Source organism: Bos grunniens, chromosome 24 (genome assembly GCF_055505025.1).
Source record: "Bos grunniens cultivar Pamir isolate PY7600 chromosome 24, Bosgru_T2T1.0, whole genome shotgun sequence".
Taxonomy (NCBI): domain Eukaryota; kingdom Metazoa; phylum Chordata; class Mammalia; order Artiodactyla; family Bovidae; genus Bos; species Bos grunniens.
In genome coordinates, this window is record NC_141188.1 from 20842012 (window position 1) to 20862822 (window position 20811).

Genomic DNA, 20811 nt, shown 5'->3' on the forward strand with positions numbered 1-20811 from the left:
GAGTCAGGATTGCAAGATAGGAATTCGAAATTAAAAGAATGTTGTATCAAGTGAGGAATCATATGTTTAAATCAATGACTAACCTGCTTTATGACTAACAGACATTAAAGCCAAGGAGATTTAGAGAGCGACTAGCACTGTTTTCCCTTCACGTTATTTTTGGGCTGTTTGAAGTTGAGGCTCTGGGAGATTGAAGCAACCTCTCTGACTCCTTGGGGCTTCCCTGGTAGCTCAGCGGTAAAGAATCTGCCTGCTAATACAGGAGATGTGGGTTCAATCTCTGTGTGGGGAAGATTCCCTGGAAAAGGAAATGGCTATCCACTCCAGTATTCTTGCCCGGGAAATCCCCATGGACAGAGGAGAACAGAGGAGCCTGGTGGGTTACAGTCCACGGGGTTGCAAAGAGTCTGACACGACTGAGTGACTGAAGTACAACAGTGAGGTTTACTCCCTGTGACAGCAGAGAACACAGGCTCTTCCCACATCAGGCTCAGGAGCTGATGCCCCATCTATCTTTAGGACCTAGGCCAGAACTCTAGAGCTCTGTGGAATGCACGGCGAGTTCAAACTCCCCAGGTGATTTGAATGTGTAGCCAGGATGAGAACCACCACTCCTGGCTCCTGTCAGTGTCACTGTGATCTGCTCCCTCTTCAAAGATGACTGTCTCTCATGGTTACTATCAGCAGCACAGGTGGCCCTTGTCTTTTCCCCTGTGATACGGATCTACTAAAAGCAATGTTCTTCATTGTTATATCATATTATTACCTCATTAAAAGTTCAAAATTATTCTGCCAGGCAGCTGTAATTATTAATCCCATTTGATAATAAGGATAGTTCAAAAGCACCGGCCCAAACTAGGATTCTTCAGTTCAGTTCAGTCACTCAATCGTGTCAAAGCTTTGCGACCCTGGGGACTGCAGCACGCCAGGCTTCCCTGTCCATCACCAACTCCCGGAGTTTACTCAAACTCATGTCCATCGAGTTGGTGATGCCATCAAACCATCTCATCTTTTGTCTTCCCCTTCTCCTCCCACCTTCAATCTTTCCCAGCCTCAGGGTCTTTTCAAATGAGTCAGTTCTTCGCATCAGGTGGCCAAAGTATTGGGAGTTTCAGCTTCAGCATCAGTCCTTCCAATGAATATTCAGGACTGATTTCCTTTAGGATGGATTGGTTGGATCACCTTGCTGTTCAAGGGACTCTCAAGAGTCTTTTCCAACACCACAGTTCAAAAGCATCAACTCTTCGGCACTCAGCTTTCTTTATAGTCCAACTCTCACATCCATACATGACTACCGGAAAAACCAGAGCTTTGACTAGGCTGACCTTTGTTGGCAAAGTAATGTATCTGCTTTTTAATATTCTGTCTAGGTTGGTTATAACTTTTCTTCCAAGGAGCAAGCATCTTTTAATTTCATGGCTACAGTCACTATCTGCAGTGATTTTGGAGCCCCCAAAAATAAGCTCTCTCACTGTTTCCATTGTTTCCCAATGTATTTGCCATGAAGTGATGGGACCAGATGCCATGATCTTAGTTTTCTGAATGTTGAGCTTTAAGCCAGCTCTTTCACTTTCCTCTTTCACTTTCATCAAGAGGCTCTATAGTTTTTCTTCACTTTCTACGCTCAGATATCTGCATATCTGAGGTTATTGATATTTTTCCCAGCAATCTTGATTCCAGCTTGTGCTTCATCCAGCCTGCCATTTCACAGATGTACTCTGCATACAAGTTAAATAAGCGGGGTGACAATATACAGCCTTGACATACTCCTTTCCTGATTTGGAACCAGTCTGTTGCTCCATGTCCAGTTCTAACTGTTGCTTCTTAACTTCCATATAGGTTTCTCAGGAGGCAGATAAGGCGGTCTGGTATTCCCATCGCTTTAAGAATTTTTCACAGTTTATTGTGATCCACACAGACAAAAGCTTTGGCATAGTCAATAAAGCAGAAGTAGATGTTTTTCTGGAACTCTCTTGCTTTTTTGATGATCCAGCAGATGTTGGCAATTTGATCTCTGTTTCCTCTGCCTTTTCTAAAACCAGCTTGAACATCTGGAAGTTCAAGGTTCACATACTTTTGAAGCCTGGCTTGGAGAACTTTGAGCATTACTTTGCTAGCTTGTGAGATGAGTAAAATTGTACAATAGTTTAAACATTCTTTGGCATTGCCTTTCTTTGGGATTGGAATGCAAACTAACCTTTTCCAGTCCTGTGGCCACTGCTGAGTTTTCCAAATTTGCTGGCATATTGAGTGCAGCAGCTTCACAACATCATCTTTTAGGATTTGAAATAGCTCAACTGGAATTCCATCACCTCCACTAGTTTTGTTTGTAGTGATGCTTCCTAAGGCCCACTTGACTTCGCACTCCAGGATGTCTGGCTCTAGGTGAGTAATCAACCATCATGGTTATCTGGATCATGAAGATCTGTTTTGTATCATTTTTCTGTGTGTTGTTGCCACCTCTTCTTAATATCTTCTGCTTCTGTTAGGTCCATACCATTTCTGTCCTTTATCGTGCCCATCTTTGCATGAAATGTTCCTTTTGTATCTCTAATTTTCTTGAAGAGATCTCTAGTCATTCCCATTCTACTGTTTTCCTCTATTTCTTTGCATTGATAGGATAATACCTGCCCAAACAATGATAGGTCCAGACTATTCAAGTATGATTTGAGACTCAGAGCACCTCAACCTTAGGCAGATTCTTTACCATCTGAGCCATGAGGCCAGATTCTTTACCAACTGAGCCACTTACAAAAATGCTGATGCCTAAACCTTACTCCACAAGATTTTGACTTAATGGATGGAAAATAATTCCAAAGGAGATTCTAATAGGCAACAGTGTTGAGAACTATCAAATCAGATATGTTCAAAATTCATGATCGTCCCAACAAGCACAGGAAAAGATTTTTAACATCAGTAATCACTAGGGAAATACAAATGAAAACTACAATGAAATATCATTTGACCCCATTAGGATGGCAAGTATCAAAAGAACAGAAAATGCTGGCTATGATGTAGAGATATTTAGAAGATTTATGCTTTGCTGGTGGGGATGTAAAATGGTGCAGCCACTGTAGAAAGCAGTATGGCAGTTCCTCAAAAAATAAACATTGAGTTACCCAGTAATTCCACTCCTGGATACATATCAAAAAGAACTAAAAAGTCAGGACATGTGCCCTGCTGCTTGAAATCTATGATGACTCTTGCCATAATACCTTGACTAATGAGATGGTAGGCATTTTTTTTTTTCTCCTGTGACTTTCCAGGATCTCAGAATCAAGGAAGTCATCTAAGTCAGCCATTTGGGGTGTTTGTATGAATAGGGGTTTTTTTTGTTTTGTTTCTTTTACAAATCAGGATGTCAAATCTTTATGAGATGTTCCCAGGACTCCTTGGCGGCAGAAATGTAAAGCCAGTGGATCTCTGCTCCTCCTGGGAGGGAATTCTGTCTGAGGTCATTGTACTGCCTTCCATGTTCAGAAGCATATCCAGTTATTCCGAGGAGCCCAATCTGTGCCTTTAACCAGAACAGAAGTTAAACACACAAACCCGAGGAAATTGCATTCTTAAAAGGCTTTTCTTCCCAAAGCAAGGAGTGTATGAGGGTGAAAAACCTCTAATTCCCAAGACAGTTCTCTAGATGTCTGCTTCTTCATAATTCAGAGGACTTTCAGCCTAGAAAAATCTTCATGCTGCAAAGAGGAGAACAAGCCTCACTGAATTCCTCTAGAATTTCTCTCCAGAGATGCTTTTAAAAATTGCACCAAAATCCCCAGATTCAGCTGAGTGGAATTGGACACGTGGAGGCATGCACTTCTGCATGTGCAGTGGGAAGGGGCAGCTTTGAACAAGCCCATCACTGCTCGGGGCCTCAGTTTCCCCCAAACAGAAGAAGGTAATAAAGTCCCACACGCGCATCCCAGAAGAGGTCAGCATGTTATTAAATGTACCTTACCAAGGTCCTTAGGAAAAAAGCCTAACAAACTCTACAAACACAACGTGTTTTCACACTCACACTGCTCCTAGTACCCTTAATGCAGGCCCCAGTCTCTCCTGGGGGTGCGGAACTGAGGGGTGGCTTGTGCCATTCAGCAACAATTTACACCATGGATAAATACACCCACCTTGACATTTTCAGAGCCTGGCCCAGAAGAAAAAGTCCTTTTTTCCCCTGAAGCATTAAGAGAAAATGTGTGTGATTATCATCTGCCTGGGGAGAAAAAAAAAAAAATGGTTAAAGAAAGAGGGAGGAGAAAAGGGAATACAGCTGAACTGACAACGAGAAACTCACCATTTTATTCTGCACAATTGAACTTCATTAATCATAGAAAATCAGAGATGGAAGAGACCTATTGGGTCACCCCATCTATCCCTCTGAAAGCATTAAAAGCTTTCAAATGAGACAGAAATCGGAGGTCCTGATTGCTGATGGTCATTAAAGATGTTTTTTGTGAAGAAAAATGTTAACCTTCGTGTCCCTGACAAATTACACTCTGGGTGGTGACAGGCTGCCTTTGCCAGGGCGCCCCGGCTCCAGGGTTGGAGGTCATCACCCCTTAGCGTGAGTGCTGCTAAATGGCTTCATCAGGGGCCCCTGTTAGATAACCACCACTCGCTCGCTGAGAGGGCCCGCTTCCCTGCTCCTGCTCTGCAATCCCTGCAGGAGAGAAGGAGCGCAGCTTTCCTTCCCAGGCGCCGCGTTTCACAGGGAGTTGCTCTGCCTTCACTAGCTCACCATGTGCTCCCCCTACCCAGCCTTCATGGCCTTAGGTTCAGGGCTCACAGGACATCCCCAACCTGGGGATGAGCACCTGCCATTTCAGGATGTGCCGGATCTTGTATCCCTTCCTCCTAGGAGAGTCCTCACTCTTTATTTTATTGATTATTATTATTTTGACTGTGCTGGGTCTTTGTTGCGGCACTTAGGGAATTCTCATCACAGAGCATGGGCTCTCTAGTGTTGCACGTGGGTTCAGTTGCCCCACGGCATGTGGGATCTTACTGCATTGCCCTGGAAGGCAGGTTTTTAACCTCTGGACCACCAGGGAAGTCCCCCCACTCTTTATTTTAGAGAGCTGTCCTTCTCTCATTCCAGGTGACTCTGCACGTCAGGACCCTACTTTCCAGTTCATAGTTTCCATGACCAGGCCCACCTACCCTCATAGTTCAACAAGCTGTCTGCACTTACTGACCAGGAATGAGTACAGGACCCAAACTACTCCAGTATGGGCTATTCTCTGGAACTGTATATATCAACTCTAAGGAAAAGGAGCTTTCTCTTCCCTCTGATGTTGCCAAGGTGGCATGACACCAACCTGAAACTGTGGTGGCCACCCCAGGGCATGGCAATAGACCATCAGATCAGAATAGGAGGAGGAGAGTACTCGGGAAAGTAAAGAGAGAAAATTATGTGCATCTCCTGGATCCCTAAAGACAACCACTCCTGTTTTCTCAGTTTTGGAAGCCAATAAATTAAGCTTTTTCACTTAAGCTACTTTGGGCGTGGTTTCATTCCCTGGAAAACCATGGAGTTTTGACTACTACATGCTCACTATATGTTTCCACCACTCCGTGCTTATGTAAGGACAGCTCCCACTGGAGGAAAAAGCCATGCTTTCTTCTTTTCAGTGCCACAGATCGACCCCCACCTAGGAGGTAATTGGTACATCACTGGGGCTTCCCAAGTGCTACTAGTGGTGAAGAACCTGCCTGCCAATACAGGAGATGTAAGAGATACAGGTTGGATCCCTGAGTTGGGAAGATCCCTTGGAGAAGGGCATGCCAACCCACTCCAGTATTCTTGCCTGGAGAATTCCCATGGACAGAGGAGCCTGGCAGGCTGCAGTCTGTATGGTTGCAGAGTCAGACACAACTGAAGTGACTTAGCACTCAAGTAGTAGATCATTGGATTGTATCCAAATATCTTTGCCAACAGGAGCTTGCCTTTAATTTTCTCCCCTACAGAGACTGCTGGTAGCTGGGAAGCATCGTGAGTCAACTCACTGGTCAATGACACCCAAAGAAAGGCAATTCAGTCCCTCCCAGGACACGCATTCTCCTCTAAGGATACAATAAACATGAGTGGGCTGACTGAAGTGCCTCTCAACCCAGCTGGTCACTCCCAGCTGACCCCTCCTCTTCTCTAGGCTAACTTGTACTCTGGCTTTTCATTCAAGCTTTGGCTTTGCACTTTACATAACATATATGAATATCATGCCATGTGTGAATATCACACAAACCTTTTTCTCACAACTTCTGATTGCCATAGATCAGGCCCAATTTGGAGACCTGCCCTTCAAGGTCAAGAACAGAATTTGGAGAAGAAACTTTTCACAAAAGCCAAGGAGCAGTTGGCATCAGCAACCCTTCAGCCCAAAGGCTGAAAGTGACAAGAAAAATGGTCTCGCTGACATAAGAAATAACTGAAGTTAAGACCTTTAACAAAATCATAAAACTTGTATGCCCTCTCCCTCCCTGTGGCATCAACCCTGTCTGCACCCCCTTTTCTGGTGTCCCATTCTCCAAAGTCACCCCCTCCTGTTTGTCTCACCCCCTCCTTTTTGTCTCCTAAGGTCTCCCGGAACCTTCATGTAACCAACCTCAGAAAGGCATCAATAACTTTTGTTACATAATGAATGCCAATGTTTATTCATCATCCCAGTGGTGACGTGTATATTTTGTGTTTTATCTTTAATAATGAGCCACAGAGTCTAATAATAATAGTAGTATTAATGGGAACAACAAACAGTTGCATAGCACTTCCTAGCTGCCAGGCACTGTCCTAACTACAAAGATCAACCCATATAAACTGCACAATAAACCTTAAAAGGAGAACTAGCGAAGGAGACACAGACACAAAGAACAGACTTTTGGACTCAGTGGGAGAAGGAGAGTGTGAGATGATTTGAGAGAATAGCACTGAAACTACATTTTCTGTTTTACATACCATATGTAAAACCGATAGCCAGTGGGAATTTGATGTATGATGCAGGGATCCCAAAGCCAGTGCTCTGTGAAAACCTGGAGGGATGGAGTGGGGAGGGAGGTAGGAGAGGGGTTCAGAAGGGAGGAGACTCATGTATGCTTATGGCCAATTCATGTTAATGAATGGCAAAACCCATCACAATATTATAAAGTAATAATCCTCCAATTAAAATAAATGAGCATTTTTTTTTAAGGGAGCTAATATTATCAGCAGCAGTGAGGCTAGGTCATTCGCTCCCATCCACATGGCTGATAAACAACAGTGCTAGGATTTCTTTCTACCAAGTAGATATCTATCAGTTCAGTTCAGTTGCTCAGTCGTGTCCGACTCTCTGTGACCTCCTGAATCACAGCATGCCAGGCCTCCCTGTCCATCACCAACTCCTGGAGTTCACTCAAACTCACGTCCATCGAGTCGGTGACGCCATCCAGCAATCCTATCCTCTGTTGTCCCCTTCTCCTCCTGACCCCAGTCCCTCCCAGCATCAGAGTCTTTTCCAATGAGTCAACTCTTCACATGAGGTGGCCAAAGTACTGGTGTTTCAGCTTCAGCATCAGTCCTTCCAATGAACATCCAGGACTGATCTCCTTTAGGATGCACTGGTTGGATCTCCTTGCAGTCCAAGGGACTCTCAAGAGTCTTCTCCAACACCACAGTTCAAAAGCATCAATTGTTCGGTGCTCAGCTTTCTTCACAGTCCAACTTTCACATCCATACATGAACACTGAAAAACCATAGACTTAACTAGACAGACCTTTGTTGGCAAAGTAATGTCTCTGCTTTTTAATATGCTATCTAGGTTGGCCATAACTTTCCTTCCAAGGAGTAAACATCTTTTAATTTATGGCTGCAATCACCATCTGCAGTGATTTTAGAGCCCCCAAAAATAAAGTCTGACACTATTTCCACTGTTTCCCCATCTATTTCCCATGAAGTGATAGGACCAGATGCCATGATCTTCATTTTCTGAATGTTGAGTTTGTTTTTTTTTTTGAGTGTTGAGTTTTAAGCCAGTTTTTTCCACTCTCCTCCTTCACTTTCATCAAGAGGCTTTTTACTTTTCTTTTTCCACTCTCCTCTTCACTTTCTGCCATAAGGGTGGTGTCATCTGCATATCTGAGGTTATTGATATTTCTCCCGGCAATCTTGATTCCAGCTTGTACTTCTTCCAGCCCAGCATTTCTCATGATGTACTCTGCATATAAGTTAAATAAGCAGCGTGACAACATACAGCCTTGACGTGCTCCTTTTCCTATTTGAAACCAGTCTGTTGTTCCATGTCCAGTTCTAACTGTTGCATTCTAACTGTTGCTTCCTGACCTGCATATAGGTTTCTCAAGAGGCAGGTCAGGTGGTCTGGTATTCCCATCTCTTTCAGAATTTTCCACATTTTATTGTGATCCACACAGTCAAAGGCTTTGGCATAGTCAATAAAGCAGAAATAGATGTTCTTCTGGAACTCTCTTGCTTTTTCGATATCTGGTGGATGTTGGCAATTTGATCTCTGGTTCCTCTGCCTTTTCTAAAACCAGCTTGAACATCTGGAAGTTCACGGTTCACATATTGCTGAAGCCTGGCTTGGAGAATTTTGAGCGTTACTTTACTAGCATGTGAGATGAGTCCAATTGTGTGGTAGTTTGAGTAGATATCTATAGTCAATGAAATTAGAAAGATGCATTATTTTAAACTGGGGATCAATGGAGGTATTGACAGTTTGGAAACAAGCTAAAAAGGAGAATTGGGAAAGAACTTGGAGAGATAAGTCAGAATGGGCAGGTGATTGGAGCTCTTGCTGAGGTGAGTAACAATAGGAAACAGGACAGAAAGTCAGACACTGAGAAGTCTAGATATGCATCCAGCAAGTCATTTGAAGGCAGGCCAGCAGATGCTGCCCTAAGGGAAGAGCACAGGAATCAGAGATGCTTCACAGATGCAGTAACCTCAACTGGCCCCTGAAGGATGGCCCAGACCAAGGAATAGATACCCTGAGCAGCACTCCACTACTGAGTTAGCACTCAGGTTCTTCTCCACTAGGACTTTGTTCTCTCTATAGAGAAATACAATCTGAGTTTCAAATGATAACACAATGGTTAAAACACAGATTCCATATATTATAACAATAAATTATTTTGATAATTTTAATTATCCTTAGTAAAACAGATGATTTATATTTAATTGTCTTACTACAATAAAATTAAATGGTTACAACTATAATCATTATATATAATATAGAATGCACACTATAAACTAAAACAGTTCTGGTATCATAAACAAACATGTGATTTAGTTAACCATTGCACATTTCAGATGCTTGAACCTGAGGGGTTTTTTGCTTCCAGTCTGATTCAAAGATTTCTCAGGCAGAAGTCTAATCTCTGAAATTCTATTCCCTGTGGCCAAGTCTAGAGGTGTATGTCCCCTGCCTGGGTAACTGGTGGGTTGACTGTCAGGAGGAAATGATCTCCTGATCTTTCACAAGCTGGTCTCAACAAAGGAATAGCCTATCTCCATTTTATTTGTTTATTTATTTAGGCCATACTACATGTCATGTGGAATCTTAGTTCCCTGAACAAGGATTGAACCTGCACCTCTTGCATTGGAAGCATGGAGTCTTAACCAATGGACCATTAGGGAAGTCCCTTATCTCCATTTTAGAAAGCTACTTCATTAAGGTATACTTTACTTTACTAACTCTAGAAGTCGTGTCCGACTCTTTGCGACCCCATGGACTGTAGCCCACCAGGCTTCTCCATCCATGGGATTCTCCAGGCAAGAATACTGGAGGGGGTTGCCATTTCTTTCTCCAGGGGATCTTCCCAAAACAGGGATTGAACCCAGGTCTCCCGCATTGCAGGCAGACGCTTTAACCTCTGAGCCACCAGGGAAGCCCATTAATTTACCTAAATATATTGCACCTATTTTGAGCATAAAACATGATGAGCTTTAACAAATTTGTATGTCCATTTAACCACCTTCTTAGTGCATGACTATCTACTTAAATACAAACAAATGTAAACACTTATAACACAAAGAGGATTCCTAATGATAAGGAATGGAATTCCCAGGTGACTCAGTGGTGAAGAATCCACCTACCAATGCAGGAGATGCAGGTTTGATCCCTGGACTGGGAAGATCCCCTGGAGGAGGAAGTGGCAGCCCACTCCAGTATTCTTGCCTGGAGAATTCCATGGGAAGAGGAGCTGGTGGGCTACAGTCCATGGGATTGCAAAGAGTCGGACATGACTGAGCACACATGCACACACGGTAATGATTTCGATATTTGGCAAAACTAATACAATATTGTAAAGTTTTAAAATAAAATTAAATTAAAAAAAAAGAAATTCAACCCCAATCAACACACATTTGGTAGATGATGAATTCAAAAGCACCTAGGACAATGATTAGCACATTACACTCGATAATAATTTTATATACAAAGTGAAATTGCTTCTATGTGCCTGACAGTGTGTTAGACTCTGTAAGTGCAGGGCCAAAAAATAATAATGCAAACAATTGAAAGAGCAGGTAGATAAAGATGCAAGCTTTGAGAGAGGACTACATTGGTGTGGAAAGTAAGGAAAGAAATTTTCCTGACTTTTTCCTAAATTTTCTTTCCACACATTGGTGTGGAAAGAAATGAGGAAGTCCAAATGCAGAAATTTGAAAATTGATCAGGGTGGCATTTGATACAAGGTTGGATAATGAACTCTCTTTTGAAAGGGAAAATGTAGAAGTTAGCAATTATGAGAACAGTTTTCCAAAGAACAGTTCCAGCAAAAGCACTAAAATCTGAAACCAATATGTGTTCATAGGATACCTATAGGAGAATAATAGGGGTGGGGGGAAAGCTAAGAAAATAAGTTAGTAAGCATTTGAGAAATCCCCCTACCCAAATTGTCTTGACTAGTTCTCTGATGACAATTATTCCATCTCCAGAAGCCAAGGCATTCATTTTGCTCAAAACTTTATTTATTAAAATGCAAATATATGCATGGAGGTTTGCTATATGATGCTCTCAACCTGTATGCAGAACTGTATGCAACCTGTATGCAACACTTAGGACTGGACATGTAACAAGGGACTGGTTCCAAATTGGGAAAGGAGTATGTCAAGGCTGGATATTGTCACCCAGTTTATTTAACTTACATAGAGTACATCACGGAGAAGGCAATGGCACCCCACTCCAGTACTCTTGCCTGGAAAATCCCATGGACGGAGGAGCCTGGTAGGCTGCAGTCCATGGGGTCGCTAAAAGTCGGGCACGACTGAGCAGCTTCACTTTCACTTTTCACTTTCATGCATTGGAGAAGGAAATGGCAACCCACTCCAGTATTCTTGCCTGGAGAATACCAGGGACAGAGGAGCCTAGTGGGCTGCCATCTATGGGGTCACACAGAGTCGGACACGACTGAAGCGACTTAGCAGCAGAGTACATCATCAAAATGCTGGGCTGAATGAAGCGCAAGCTGGAATCAAGATTACCAGGAGAAATATCAGTAACCTCAGATGACAGAAAGCAAAGAGGAACTAAAGAGCCTCTTGATGAAGGTGAAAGAGAAAGTGAAAAAGCTGGCTTAAAATTCAATATTCAGAAAACTAAGATCATAGCATCCAGTCTCATCACTTCATGGCAAACAGATGGGGAAACAATGGAAACAGTGACAGACTTTATTTTCTTGAGCTGCAAAATCACTGCAGATAATGACTGCAGCCATAAAAATAAAAGATACTTGCTCCTTGGAATAAAAGCTATGACAAACCTGGACAGCATATTAAAGAGCAGAGCCATTACTTTGTTGACAAAAGTCTGGATAGTCAAAGCTATGGTTTTTCCAGTAGTCATGTGTGGATGTGAGAGTTGGACAATAAAGAACATTGAGCACTGAAGAACTGACTCTTCAAACTGTGGTGTTGAAGAAGACTCTTGAAAGTCCCTTGGACTGCAAGGAGATAAAACCAGTCAATCCTAAAGGAAATCAAGCCTGAATATTCATTGGAAGGACTGATGCTGAGGCTGAAGCCCCAATATTTTGGCCATCTGCTGCGAAGAGCTAAGTCATTGGAAAAGACCCTAATGCTGGGAAAGATTGAAGACAAGAGGAGAAGGGGAAAACAGAGGATAAGATGGTTAGATGGCATCACCAATTCAATGGACATGAGTTTGAGCAAGCTCTGGGAGATGGTGAAGGACAGGGAAGCCTGGCATGCTGCAGTCCATGGTGTCACAAAGAGTCAAACATGACTCAGCAACTGAACAACAACAATGCTATATGATGCTCCAGGCTTTTGTTCTTAGGATAAATGTGGAAGGAGGTTTGGAGTAGGAAAGAAGAGTATAAGTTACCAAATATCCAAGAAGAAAAAGAGAGAGATATGTCAAAAGGGGGTCCAGGAGCAGGAACCCAGGAGACCTTAATGGCATTCACTAATGTAAAAGTCCTGCTTCAATAAACCTTAAGACTCAAGGTGCTGGAATGATCCAAGTATGAGAACATGGCTTACAGCCCTACCTTCTGACTCTGCCATATGACTGCTATCCATCACTGGCTGAGACCTCTCTCAAAGTGGCAGCTCTCTGTAGGATCCTTTATGTTCCTGTGGTGGGAGAGGTTAAGACCTGGCTGCCATCACCAATATGACTACAAATGAAGCCCAAATTGTTAAGTACACTGAGATTAAAATGTCCATCAGCCCTCATGCATTTGATTCTTTCTTTCAGTACTCTTCAATTATGGGACAATCTAACCCTGTGTTTAAGGTTATTTTGGGAGACAAGGACATCTCCTGCCAATGACCAAGAGTGATGTGTACCATTAGAGTTCCACAGTTGAGTGCAGCTGTTTTCTGAGACTGTATTTCCTACAAACTGAAAAAGCAGGCTGCCTCTTTCTCAGATAACTGATGCAAAGAAGGCAAGAGGGTGATAGGCAGTTCAGGCAGCAAGCTAAGACTCTGGAATTCCAAGTCCACTTGAGATATTTCAGATGTTCTCAGAGTCTGAAGGACCTTGAAAGCACTTTGTCTTTAGTCAAGTGAACTCTAAACATTTCCACTCCTCTTGAGTCTTCAACTCCAAGTTTAAAATCTTCAACTCCATCACTCTCAGAAGACAGAATTTTCCAAACAAATAAGTTAAAACACACTTATCACTCACCCAATACTTGCTGGCACTCTGCTCTTAAGAAATTGACATCTTGATTGAAAAAAAAAAAAAAAAAAGCCAGTAATGAAAACATAACCAATGAGAGAAGAATATAGCCAGATGAAGAAATTCTAAGGTAACTAATATTACAGAGAGTTGGAAATTATCTTGTTTTTAATGATTTATTTTGCAGAGAGTTGGGAGTAAGACTTTCTATTCTTCTTATGTTAAACAGAAATTTAAATGTTTTATACCCAACTAAAATTTCCCAGGCTTTAATTTTCTTTCAACATCACTCTGCAGACATGGAAAAACAACCAATTCATTGACACCTAGAAAGAAACATTTTAAGAAATAGGTAAATGGAAATACTCTTTTCAGTGCTCCTCTGATTTCCTCACTGTTTCTTTTTTAAGATCCTCTTTGTCCTCTTACTCGCCAAATGTGGATGTCTTTAATATTCTGACCTTGGTCGTTGTCTATACTCTGCATACTCCTCTCTGGAACTTTTAGCCACTCTTAGAGTATAAGAATGATAAAACATATCTTACAGTTCCAATGTCCCAAAAGAATAACTGATTTTCTTGAAATCGTACCTCCATTCAGTTGTGGAAGCTGTGATAAAATCTCCACCCATAATAGCAAAACTCAAACAAGAAGTATGACTTACATGGCCTTTCACTATTTTCACTGAATTGTTTGAATGGACATTTTAAGATTGTGTAGACACAGACTTGGGCTTCCCTGGTAGCTCAGTGGTAAAGTATCCACCTGCCAATGTAGGAAATGCAGATTCCATCCCTGGGTTGGGAAGATACCCTGGAGAAGGAAATGGTAACTCACTCCAGTATTTTTGCCTGGGAAATCCCATGGACAGAGAAGACTGTTAGATTGCAGACCATGGGGTCACAAAGAGTCAAACAAACTTAGCAACTAAACAACAAAAACAGACACAGATTCAATGCTCTAGCCTTGTTCAATTGTAAACAAGTTTAGTCTAATGATTAGATGTTCAAATATGAGTATCTGCATTCTAGCAGAACATATTTCTTCCTGGGCCATCTAAGATCAGTACTCCTAATAATACAATTTGGGGAGCTATTTCATTAATAAGGCAGACTCTTTTTGGCCCACATTGCCAAACACAAATCCTCTATTCCCTTTCCTTTAGCAATGAACCAACAGGTCTAATATATCTCTCAAACAAAAGAAAAATGTATACTTTCCAGATTTCTCTCCCTTCTGCTTCCTTCATCCAGATAAAGTCAATATCCTTTGTGAATGGATAAGAAATTTGTGACAGTGCTGACAACTGGCTCTAGTAAACAAGATGAAAAGGTCACTGGATTATTCATTTTATCCAGGTTCCACTATTAACTCACTGATCTATAGCTCCCGGAAATCCACTTAACCCTCAGGGCCACAATTTCCTTAATTATCAAACAAGTAATATTCACTCTGCCATCCTACTGTGGTCATTCTTTCTAAACCAAATACCTACATACATTTGTTAAGTCCAAGTATTTCTGGTGGCTAATTGGTAAAGAATCTGCCTGCAATGTGAGAGACCTGGGTTCGATCCCAGGGTCAGGAAGATCCCCTGGAGAAGGGAATGGCAACCCACTCCAGTATTCTTACCTGGAGAATCCCTTGGACAGAGGAGCCTGGTGGGCCACAGTCCATGGGGTCATAAAAAGCTGGAAATGACTGAGCAACTAACACCACCACCACCACACCCTATGGATAATACAGCCCTTTATTCTTCAACCATATACCATGTTAGATGTCTCCTCTATTTACTTAGGTATCAGAGATAGATTTAGCTTAAAGAAATTCTAAAATCTAGTCTGTCAACACAATCAGTTGATTCTACTTCCACAATATTTTGTGAAATTTTTCTCCTCTTTATCTATTTCCCTTATTTTATACTTTTATTGTGCTTCATCTGGATTACTCCAGTGGTTCCCAACTGTTCTGTAGAGATCTCTGCCCCCATATTGGCCCTGCCAGTTCATTCTCTACTATCAAAATGACATTTTCGAAACTAAAATCTTATATACTATCTTCTATTTAATATCCCTCAACTATATTTCCTTCATGAAAACATTCACATTCTTGATTAACATTGAAACAGCTCTCAACATCCCTATTCCCATAACCTGGCCCTTATTTATACTATTTCCTCTACCTGGATTTTTACTTTTCTTCTTTTCTTGCTTTTTCTCACCCACACTCTCACTACTCAATTTTCCTAACATCCTTCATATCCTACTATATTATTGCTACTGTATTAGCCAAAATAAGTACATCTTCAGACCTGTGAAGGATATTAAATTTTATCCTATCTACAAACTAATAAGTTAGCCTGCCACAGTTTCATGGATGCTGGGAAGAGACATACTTTGAGTCAGTAACAAAGACAGCTTATCACTCACAACATCGCAGTAGCCAGAGTATCAGCATTTGCTCCAGTTTCCAGTTCTGTAGAGTGCCCCAGAATGGGCTAGAAGGCATCTACAAACTTAGTGGATGATGTTATAAGAGAAGAATTCAAACTGAAGGAAGCAAAATATTTTATAATGGACTGTAAAGCCACCTGCCCTTTGAACCAAAGGGAGAAATTCTCTATTTTCCAAGATTGTTCATTATACTAAAATCCTTGAAAATATAGTACAAAACAAGAGAGAGTGCCTCATTTTAAAAACATGCAGGAACTTGAGAGACCCATGGAGAACTATTTTCCAACACACAACTTTCTGCAACAGCAATATTGTTAACCCTGAGTTCTTGTTATCCCCATGACTGTCTATCCCTGTCACTAGATTTTGAACTTCTTGACAACAGAGACTTGTTTTGGAGCTCTTTATTTAGTGTGTGACACACAGTTGCAATCTCAAATGTCTTTGTTGAATAATAATCATTTGATCTAAGAAAAATCTCAGATGCACATTACTTTGTACATTCCTAAACAGATAATTCATATAACTTCAATTAGATTGTGGATGTGGAAATTTCTAGAAAATTATAATGATCATTTTTTTAAAGTAAGTTGTTTTAATAAGTCTTGAAAAATTCTCTAAATCACTTCTTTCCTATTTTAAAAACTGGAGCAATTGAATTCTAGGATCCATTTATTACTCAAGTCCTCACCTACATGTTTCCATTTTCTTGAATGTCTTTGAACAATTACTGTAAGAAAACACCCCAAATCCACATTCTCTTCACAGAACAATTTCTGATAAGAATAGTTGCTATATCCATTTCCATGATCTCTCTTGACTTGGTGAACAAATTCTTCTATTTAATTTCCTTATAAAGCCTCCATCTTCCTAGAGTCAAATCTTCCAGGCCTGACTTCTCCATCTCTCCCCTTACACTTCCCTACATAATAGTCACTATGTGATGCTCCCTTCCTGGGGTCTAGAAAATAGTGGCTTTATCCTCTGGTGCCCAGTCTCATTCATAGAGCTAAAATTTTCTGAGAGTCATGGAGGTAGTGTTCTGGAGGGTGGAGAATTGAGGTGAGCATCAGGAGGTTTGGAGGTCATTACTAAATTAACAAAAATGATTTCCTGCAGAAAATCTGAAGGTGGTCTAGCTCAGAATCAGCTTGATCTGCAGGAGTTATATATATTTTTTGTCTGTCCCAAATCATTACCCTTACTAACTTGTTGTTTCTCACCTGTCTTCAAATATCCTTGCACCATCCACTGTTTAATACACATTAGGTACATTGTCTTAAGAAGACCACGATGATAGTACAATTATAATTTAAGAAGAGAAGATGGAAACTAGGGAAAAAACTGCTCACCTATAGTCCTTTTTACACTTTCACATCATTAAAAACATATGAGCTTCATTGTATTTTATTATCTTTTAATGGGTAACATTTACAAGCATTTATATTTATTGCTATAATTGATGTCCTTAGGCTTTATGATTTTATAAGATTTCTTAGCATTCACTTAATTTCCTATCTTTTACTGAATTGTGATCTAACTGTTTTTATTTTTCTAGCTATCTAAAAAGTTAAAAATAAGTCAATAAAAATAAAAAGTTATAAATCCATGTTTTAATGATATTTATGAAAGTTAAACGTTAGTCTCTCACTTGTGTCTGACTCTTTGTAATCCCATGGACTATCCCACCAGTCTCTTCTGTTCGTGGAATTCTCCAGGCAAGAATTCTGGAGTGGAAAGCCATTTCCTTCTCCAGGAGATCTTCCTGATCCAGGGATCAAACCTGGGTCTCCTGTATTGCAGGCAGATTCCTTACCATCTGAGCCATCAGGGAAGCTCGATTATATTTATAGAAAATATTTAAAATATTTTATAAAGTATAAGATACATACAGAAAGTAGTTATTATACATGTATATCTTATTGTATTTTCAGAAATGTAAAAACTATAGAAACAACAAGCACATCAAGAAACAGAACACTGTTGGTGTCTAAGAAGATCCCTGTCCCCTCCTAGCCTCTGGCCCTCCAAAATGAATTGCTCCCCTGATTTTTAAGAGCGTGAATTAGTTTTGTACTTTATATAAGTGGAATTATCCAGTATATACTCCTTCATGACTTACTTCCTTAGCTCAACATTATATATGTTATATCCACATTGTTTTATGTAGTTATACTGCACTCATTCTCATTGCTATATAGTAGTCCTTTGGGTGAATGTACTGCCATATATCTATCCATCTGACTACGAATGGGCATTTTTGTAGTTTCCAGTTTAGGAGTATTAAGAATAGTGCTACTTCTGGCTTCTGCTTGAAATGTACGAGGCTGAAAGAGTTTGTAACTCTCACTCTTACAACAACAAAAAAATGCTGTACAATCTACAAATTTATAACTTTGCTTGAACTTGTCAGCTATCTGAGCTTGCAGAACAGACAACTGATCTGAAATCTAAGTCAATACAAGTGTGTACAAGGAGAGATAGAACATGAGCACTTGCTTACCTGGGGCAAATGCTGCCAGACATGGGTAAGAATTCAGCTGAAATTGTTATTGAACTGTTAGGGCGAAGTGATGGGTCTCAAGAGAATACAGAACTCGTGAGGATGCAGATATAAGGGAAACATGCACCTGTTCGTGGGCTCTGCTGCACACACTTAACCAGTGACCACAAAAAAGATTGATGAGCGTCCAGAAGAAGCATTCCCTTGTAGTGCAAGCCTGAGAAAAGAGATCAGCAGCTGCTGCAGGAAAGGCATAAAACCCCAGCCAGATTCGTGCCTGCCACCTCTTCATAATAAAAGCCAAACAGCTGGGAGAAGACAACACACCATCCTACTTAGAGCAGTGGGAAAGTCTTCCTCTACACCTGGGGGAAGAGCAGAGAGAAAACAAAACAAATTCTCCTTTAGGAGAGGAGCAAGAATCTGAAATGGGCTCAGAACTGCCCCCTTACAGAGCGGCAGGAGCCCTGAGAAGACCACAGCCCTGAGGCCCAGGGATACACTGCCTTTGTAAGGCTGACTCTTAATGAGAAGAACAGAGTATACACCTGCTCCCCACCACAGGCCAAGAATTTTCAAGTCACAGGTGATAGTTGAATCCTGCTGGCAGAGATACAAGAGCATGAAAAGAAACTCTCTTTGAAGCACAGCATAAAGGGAAGGCCTAAAGCTAAGAGTAGATGAGATATTGAGAAAAACTGTGGGAAATCAACACCCAAACTCAAGACAGGAACAGTGCTCGAGGAATTAGATGCATGTGCTGCATGGAAGGTAACTATAGCAACAATGAATTGTAAATCCAGAGGAACTAACTGCATTCATGCAAATCCCCAAACTAAAGTTTAAACAAAAGGAAAGGCATGTCCATGTTCAAGCATCCAAACTATTTACCTCGGCCTCAAGTGTCCTACACAAGATATGTCTTTCAACAATATATATCTTTTCTCCAAAAAGCAAGGGGAAAAAAAAACACCATCAAGAGAATGCAACCAACAGAAGCAGAAACACCCATGACACAGATGTTGGAACCATCAGAAAGGGAATTTAAATTTATAATTAATGGTTATCTTAATGAAAAGATGGATAACGAAGCAGCTTCCCAAGTGGTGCAGTGGTAAAGAATCCACCTGCCGATGCAGGAGACTCAGAAGAGGTGGATTCCATCCCTGGGTCAAGAAGGTCCCCCAGAGTGGGAAATAGCAACCCACTCCAATATTTTTGCTTGGAAAACTCCATGGACAGAGGAGTCTGGTGGGCTACAATCCATGGGGTCCCAAACAGTTGGACATGTGAGCAACTGAGTACACATAACTTTAGCAGAGAAACAGAACTGAGAAAAAAAAAAAAAAGAATCAAATGGGAATGCTGGAAATGCAAACACATTAACAGACATGAAGAAAGACTCACCAGCAGACTTGACACAGCTGAGGAAAGAATAAGTGAACATGAAGATAGAAACTACCCAAATTGAAACAGAAAGAGAATAAAATAGTAGTACTAACAGTAGCAGCAATAGTAGTAGTAGAAGTAGTCATGGAAGTAGAGGAGGAAGACGGGGAGGAGGAGAAAGAGTAAAACAGAAAACAAGCTTTTTTGAAAACAGAGCACAGAGAAGGGGGATAAAGGGAACGTGACAGAAAAAGATACGTGGAAAAAGAAGAGCTGAGAATTTCCCAAAAGTAGTGGTATGACACAAAGCAGGGGAAAAAATAAAACTAGACATGCCATATCAAAACTACTAAAAACCAAAGACAAAAATCCTGAGGACAACCAGAGATATATGACATCTTATCTAAGGAGAAATGAAGATAAGAACTATAATAGACTTCTCACCAGAAACCACAAGAAAATGAAATGGCATTTTAAAGTATTGAAAAAAAAACTGTCAATTCATTATACTCAGCCAAAAAAAATAAAAAAGTCTTTCAAAAATCAATGAGACATACTTTCTTAAAAAAAAAAAGGAACACTCATTGTTAAACACCTATATTTGAAGAAAGATCAAAGAAAGTCATAAAAGCAGAAAGAATATGATACCAGCCAGAAACTGGGCTCTACACAAAATAAAATGAAGGGGGATGAAAATGGAATTAATACCAGTATGATAAATATTTCTTTATTCTTATTTTAATAGCTGTAATAGATTACTGTCTAAAACAAAAGTAGGACCAATGAATTGTATTACAACATATGTTAAAGCAAAATGTGTGATAAAACAATACAAAGCATGTAAAACAGAAATTGAGAATAACATTCATGTGAATGAACAGAGTCTATTGTATTTACCAAAAATACTGAACTCCATGCTTTCTGGGACCTCCTTCTATGGAACCACTGGTGTGGCCAGAAGTGCAGTGGACACAGCCACTCTCAGTACCCAGGCTGGATCACCCTCTGGAGTCAAGGGCTGCAAAGCCCCTCCTGAGACAAGTCCGAGAAGAAAGGAAAATCAACTATTTTTATGTACTCCTGCTGCCTACTTCTCTGTAGTCAATGTTTCTTCAGACTCCTGGAGAAAGAAAGCATGTTCTCTCTCCTGTCTAATTTAGCTTCTTTCCTGAAGAAACGGCAACCCACTCCAGTGTTCTTGCCTGGAGAATCCCAGGGACAGGGGAGCCTGGTGGGCTGCCATCTATGGGGTCGCACAGAGTCGGACACGACTGAAGCGACTTAGCAGCAGCAGCGGCATCTGGGGCCCCAGCTCTTGGGAACAAAAGCCTCT

At 41.0% G+C, this 20811-nt stretch overlaps 1 long non-coding RNA gene across 2 annotated transcripts; it reads right to left on the reverse strand.

Annotated features, from left to right (window-relative positions):
- Positions 1 to 3015: 3015 nt before the first annotated feature.
- LOC147345913 (uncharacterized) lies at positions 3016 to 20004 on the reverse strand. 2 transcript variants are annotated; one of them, XR_015153426.1, is made up of 3 exons: positions 18090 to 20004; positions 4125 to 4210; positions 3016 to 3517 (listed from the first exon to the last, which is right to left on the reverse strand). It is a non-coding gene; the product is annotated as an uncharacterized LOC147345913 (long non-coding RNA). The 2 variants fall into 2 exon arrangements; XR_015153425.1 differs by having other exon boundaries at positions 3016 to 3692.
- Positions 20005 to 20811: the final 807 nt, after the last annotated feature.